Source organism: Chiloscyllium plagiosum, chromosome 10 (assembly GCF_004010195.1).
Source record: "Chiloscyllium plagiosum isolate BGI_BamShark_2017 chromosome 10, ASM401019v2, whole genome shotgun sequence".
NCBI lineage: Eukaryota > Metazoa > Chordata > Chondrichthyes > Orectolobiformes > Hemiscylliidae > Chiloscyllium > Chiloscyllium plagiosum.
The window spans coordinates 71,078,742-71,085,522 of NC_057719.1; positions in this window are offsets into that span (position 1 = coordinate 71,078,742).

Sequence of the window (6,781 nt, forward strand, 5' to 3'; positions counted from 1 at the left end):
GCAGTAGGAGTAAACTTAAGAGGGAAATCAGGAGGGTAAAAAGGGGTAATGAGATAGCTTTGGCAAATAGAATTAAGGAGAATCCAAAGGGTTTTTACAAATACATTAAGGACTAAAGGGTAACGAGGGAGAGAATAGGGTCCCTCAAAGATCAGCAAGGTGGCCTTTGTGGGGAGCCGCAGGAGATGGGGGAGGTGTTAAATGATTATTTTGCATCAGTATTTACTGTGGAAAAGAATATGGCAGAACACGGGGAAATAGATGGTGACATCTTGAAGAATGCCCATATTACAGAGGAGGAAGTGCTCTTTAATGTCTTGAAATGCATAAAAGTGGATAAATCCCCAAGACCTGTTCTGGTGTACCAGAGAACAATGTGGGAATCTAGGGAAGTGATTGCTGGACCTGTAACTGAGATATTTGTATCATCGATAGTCACAGGTGAGGTGCCGGAAGATTGGAGGTTCGCTAATGTGGTGCCACTGTTTAAGAAGGGCGGTAAAGACAAGCCAGGGAACTATAGACCAGTGAGCCTGATGTCAGTGGTGGGCAAGTTGTTAGAGGGAATCCTGAGGGACATGATGTACATGTATTTGGAAAGGCAAGGACTGATAAGGGTTAGTCAACATGGCTTTGTGCATGGGAAATCATGTCTCACAAACTTGATTGAATTTTTTGAAAAAGTAACAAAGAGGATTGATGAGGGCAGAGTAGTAGATGTGATCAGTATGGACTTCAGTGGGGCATTCGACAAGGTTCTCCTTGGGAGACTGGTGAGCAAGGTTAGATCTCATGGAATACAGGGAGAACTCACCATTTGGATACTGAACTGGCTCAAAGGTAGAAGACAGAGGGTGGTGGTGGAGGGTTGTTATTCAGACTGTAAGCCTGTGACCAGTGGAGTGCCACAAGGATCGGTTCTGGTTTCACTACTTTTCATCATTTATATAAATAATTTGGAGATAAGCATAAGAGGTACAGTTAGTAAGTTTTCAGATGTCACCAGAATTAGAGGTGTAGTGGACAGCAAAGACCTGTGACCAGTGGAGAGCCACAAGGATCGGTTCTGGTTTCACTACTTTTCATCATTTATATAAATAATTTGGAGATAAGCATAAGAGGTACAGTTAGTAAGTTTGCAGATGACACCAGAATTAGAGGTGTAGTGAACAGCAAAGAAGGTTACCTCAGATTACAACGGGATCTTGAACAGATGGGCCAATGGGCTGAGAATTGGCAGTTGGAGTTTAATTTAGATAAATGTGAGGTGCTGCATTTTGGGAAAGCAAATCTTAGCAGGACTTACACACTTAATGATGAGGTCCCAGAGAGTATTGCTGAACAAAGAGACATTGGAGTGCAGGTTCATAGCTCCTTGAAAGTGGAGTCACAGGTAGATAGGATAGCGAAGAAGGCATTTGGTATACTTTCTCTTATGGTCAGAATATTGGGTACAGGATTTGGCAGATCATGTTGCAGCTGTACAGGACATTGGTTCAGCCACTGTTGAAATATTGTGTGCAATTCTCGTCTCCTTCCTATCGGAAAGATGTTGTGAAACTTGAAAGGATTAAAAAAAGATTTACAAGGATGTTGCCAGGGTTGGAGGATTTGAGCTATAGGGAGAGGCTGAATAGGCTGGGGCTGTTTTACAATTGCAACATTTAAAAGGCATCTGAATGTGTAAATGAATAGGTAGGGTTTGGAGGGATATGGGCTGGGTGCCGACAGGTGGGACTAGATTGGGTTGAGGTACCTGGTCACCATGGACGAGTTGGACAGAAGGGTCTGTTCCTGTGCTGTACATCTCTAAGAAGCCAGATGTGAGGAGGCTCCAGGCCACAGTTGCTTTGACTACTGGCAGGACATGATGAGCAATGCTATGAGGTGGAAGTTCTATCTGCAAGCCTCCTTAGTGCCCTTGTAATAAAGAGGCTGACAACTCATGCACTGTCTGAATGTCACTGACTACTGCCTCCACAAGCTGAGCTGATCCAATGACACATACGTTGCAATGATTGATTCACTTTCTCCACTTTCTCTTTTCATTTATATATTTAACATAATTGTTTGGAGAGACATGACTAGCTCCCTACAGAATATTCATCTCCATGTAAAGAGGAAGTTGCCATAGTCTTACAGGACGGTAAGGTTGTTCTGTCATTAACCTGAAGGTCACCACACCCCTGATGAGGGGGAAAGATTGAGAAGGAGAGTCCTTTCATGCTAACCTCAGCTGGTGCAGGAATAAAAGCCACAGTATTGGTATTACTCTGCAAACTAGCTATTCAGTCTTCTGAGCTAGTGAATCCATGTGTTTAATTCATCACTGCCCCAGCTTGTGTATCACCAGCAAAATCTCTGTTCCTTGATAAACTTTTGATGAGGTATTTTTAACAACCTGCCTCAAGGGACTGGATGGGTTTTGAGAGTTCTCCTACCACTGCTACCACCCCCCCCCCCCCCCCCCCCCCCACCCCCGCTCTCCATCACTGGTGAAATTTGTCAGTGGCAGGAATGACAACCATGTACCAGCACAAGGCAAGTTTATCTCTTGCTATCATTCCTTACTCCTGGTGGGACCTGAATGTGTTCAACCTTTGGATATATGTCTCAGCCATCTCTATCCTCTCCAATTAAAAAATACATCAGTGCTGTAAACAGTGACTTTTAATTGATAGGTCAAACCAGTCACCCTGTGCCTCCTACAAATAGGTGAAAGTGAAAGGGAAGATGGCGAAGTAATGATCAGCAGAAGAATCAAACCCTGTGAACAGGGACTACTGAATTGCCTTTCCCTCCACCCACAATACCATGTTATTTTATGTCTGTGTATCTTATGTCTGTCTATCTGTGTTTGTGTGTAGAGGATGAGTTTTTAAGTGAGTTGTAACTAGTGCAGTTTATAATTGTTTATCTGTCGTTAAATAACCATTTATTATAAATAAATAAAATCTGTTATGTACAGAAACGTCTTGGTGCTTTCTGTCAATCTGGGACTAAATGACAGATAAACTGGTGAATCTTTTTTACTTTTCACAATATTTTTATGATGACTCCCTGAGAATAGCAAGGCTTCATTTTCAGCATGCTACCCCAGTGAGAGTTAACAACAGTGAGTCCTTCACAGACCCCGACTAATATTTATTCTTCAACCAACATCACCACAAAGGCAGAATGCATGGTCATTATCATAATGCTGTGTGAGACCCAGCTGTGTGCAAACCATTGAATTTTCAACATTTTAACAATGGTTATATTTTTAAAAGCTATATGGCATTATAGGACATCCTTAAGTCACAAAAGGTTGAATAGACGTTTTTATGTTAGGTGCAGTATAAATGCAAATCCATCTTTCCTTGCATTTAATCTGACAGGTCTTTTGACGCAGTGGTCCTTAAAGCCAATTCTTAATAAAGTCTGTGCATTCATAAAGCATTTACAGGTGATGTAGCAAAATATTTTTAAGTTAGCCTGACCTCTCTTGGTCAAAAAGGAATGTTAAATTAAAAGTTCAAATGAGTCTACTCAAACAGGTTGTGGTAGGTTTTCGTTTGGACCTGTTTTCATCGCTGCCTGAATTAGGAAGGATGAGACTAATCAAAACTGGGCTTTTGGCTGTCATTTGGTCTCCTATTGGCTTCACATCAATGTTTCTAAAACATTCAACTTTTTATGTAACTAGCATTAGAGTAGCAGCATCCACAATTGAAATATCTGAGCAGAACAGGTGCAAAGCTTGTGTTGGTCAGGTTAATCCAGTTTCCCTGGAAAGGTTAATTAGGCTTCTACTCAGAATATGCAAAGGGTCTAGTGTCTGTTTTGGCAGCCACCGTAGACAAATGAAAAAGGCTTGACCTAATGTTGGGTTGGTCTTTTATCAGGCAACCTTAGACGCAGGATGTTTGATAGTGAAATTGGTCCTTGCACCCATTTAGAGTTGTAAAATAGGTGGAACAGTTTCTGCACCATGTACACAGTGAGCTGTGTGATGAGTTATTGGATATATAAAGAACAATATTATTAAAATCACATCATGGAAATTGCTAAACTAATTATACTGTTCTCAAGCTGCGCATATGGATTTGGCATGTTGTCTAACTTGTAAAACACAAACAAACAAAGTGGAGATGCAATTGGCAGATCATATTTTCCTCTGTTTACAGTGTTTCAAATCTAAGCTTCTGATTTTTTTTCAGTCATAATATGCTTTGGACTTACGGTAAAATTAAACTGTTTGAAGGTATATTCTACTTATAATGAAGGATCCTTGATAGCTTAGGTGGAAAATTTAATTAGTCACTGATTTGGTTGCGATGATCTTAATATATGAGAATAATATACATTTTTGCTGTATTGTTTTAGACTGTGAAACCAAATATTTGCTTTCTTCTTTGTTCTATATTTATGAAGATGCAGTATTCCTTGAACTGAAGCCACATGCTATATTACACAACTGATAATCACCATTTCCCACACCTTCTTAAAATTACACATGAACTATTATGTTCTATATTACAGAAGAACTGGCAAGCGGACAAAATGCTTGAGGGAAAAATACAGCATCAAATTTGGATTCTTCGATACATGTCACTTTACTCAAGCATTCCACATGATTAAAGTATAAATAGCTGTAATTCTAGTCCAGCTTTTCAGCTAAAATTTCTTTTGCTTGTTGAAACATGCATACAAATCTATTAAATGTGCTCTTTAATTCTAATACATGTAGTGTATAAAAATGTTTTACAATGTTACGCGTGTCCATTTAAACTTGAAGCTGATTGATAATTTTATATTGGGAACTGAATAGACAGTTTTACACTGTTTTTGGATGCATGATAGTCCAAGAGTTTTTAGGCCATTTGTCTGATGTTCAGAATTATTGGATCTTTGTAGTTTGATTATTTAGGTCATTATATTTAATACCAATTATGAGAGGTAAAAAGTGTTAATGAAATTTTAGACCTATATTTTGTGGAGCTTTGATTCATTGGATTTCATTCTTTGGTGAGTTGTGATGCAAACAAAAAATGTTAAATATCTGTTTTTAATTTGTTTTGTTCCCAGTACCTGTTGTCTGCCACTGAGGATGCTGGTCCATGTTTCTCTTTAGTCAACAATTATTTTCTTTGTGGGGCCTAATGAGTGGAATTTGTGTGACTTTAAAATATCACACCTGATGATGGAACTTTGGAACTAAGTCAAATCTTCTTTGCAGCCTTGGTAATGAGATCTCTGAGTTGACTAGATCCAGAATGCTCCAAGGCAGTGTTGATGATTGAATAGCATTCTGATTCATTCATTAGTGCCATGTGAAAGACTTCTCCCGGCAGCTGGATTTTTTTTTCCTCGCTGGTCTGCAAATAGCTCTCCAATTCAATGACTGAATCAATGCACTGGTTTTAGTTAAACTCTCAAGTTCAGCAGTAGCATATGATGGTAAACTTCATTGTTTTACTTGATTTAATGTGAGGAGAGATGATCAATGGTGTAAAACTTGGTTACATAAAGTCCATGTCTTCAGCATTATGGTTGCTCATTCAAGACCAGAAATACATATGCATAAAGCATGGGCACTCTAGCTGTACATGCAGAGTGTACAAGATGCTGTTTTGTTAAAGGTATTATCCTGGGCCAGCAGTTGTTTCTGAGCTTTGAAATCAGGGCCAGATGGACACCAATTAAAAAAAAGAAGAGACAGAAGAAGTGACCAGGCAATTATTTGAAATGGAAAAATATATTTCACAAGGGATAAAATATTTTAAAAATGGAGAGAAAAAAAATTAAGTTGCAGCACATTCTTACCCTAGATAAAGAAGGCAAGCAGAGCAGAAAATGTAGTTCATAGACATAAGCCTCAGATCCATCTTGTGGTCTGAACCTATAATTGTCATATGACTTGGTAAGAATGTACTATAAATATTGAATTCCTTTTCTTCTATGTTAATGATTAACATGAAGATATGTTCAAATCTTGTGGGAATAAGGAGTGAATATAAGAAGCATGTAGTCTATATTGATATTAAATAAGTTGCAGCATGTACAAGATATTATCACCATTCATGATGGAATTGCTGGTGATGTGCACAATTAAAGTCTTTACTTTTTTATTGCATAATCTGTTAATGGGTTGTTCTTTCACAGGTGGTGTTTTGAATACTGTGTTTGACTGAATGACTGGGAGATATGATGCAGTTGGTTCTGAACCCATATAGAGAAAAATATTTTTCATAGCCTGCATCCTTTTTATAACTTTATTTCTTGCAGAATCCATGACCAAGAACAATCCCTCTGTTTTCAGCAAACCACAAGGGCTTCCAATCTTTACGCGTCATAGCTCCAATCACTTAAACTGTCATGCTTAACTTTCAAACTTTGATTTTTACACTTGGCTCCCAGTTATTTTTGTGTTCATTCCTAGGATGTGATTATCATGGCAAAGCCAGCATTTATTGCCTGTTCCAGTTACCTTTGTGTAGGTGGTGAGGCACCTTCTTGAGCTGTTGTTGTGAATGAATTCCTGGATTTTGTTATGAATGAATTCCTGGATTTTGATCTAGTTTCAGAGAGACACAACAATATATTTGCGTCAATTTGGTGTTTAACTTGGATGGGTAGTCTGTCCATCCATATACTATCAGGTTTGAAGGTGCTGACAAAGAGGTCTGGGCCCATTGCTTGCTGTCTATGTTGTAAATGGTACACACTGCCACTGTGTGCCTATGGTACATGAGCTGATTGTTTAAGGTGGTGGATACAATACAAATTGAGCAGCCTGCTT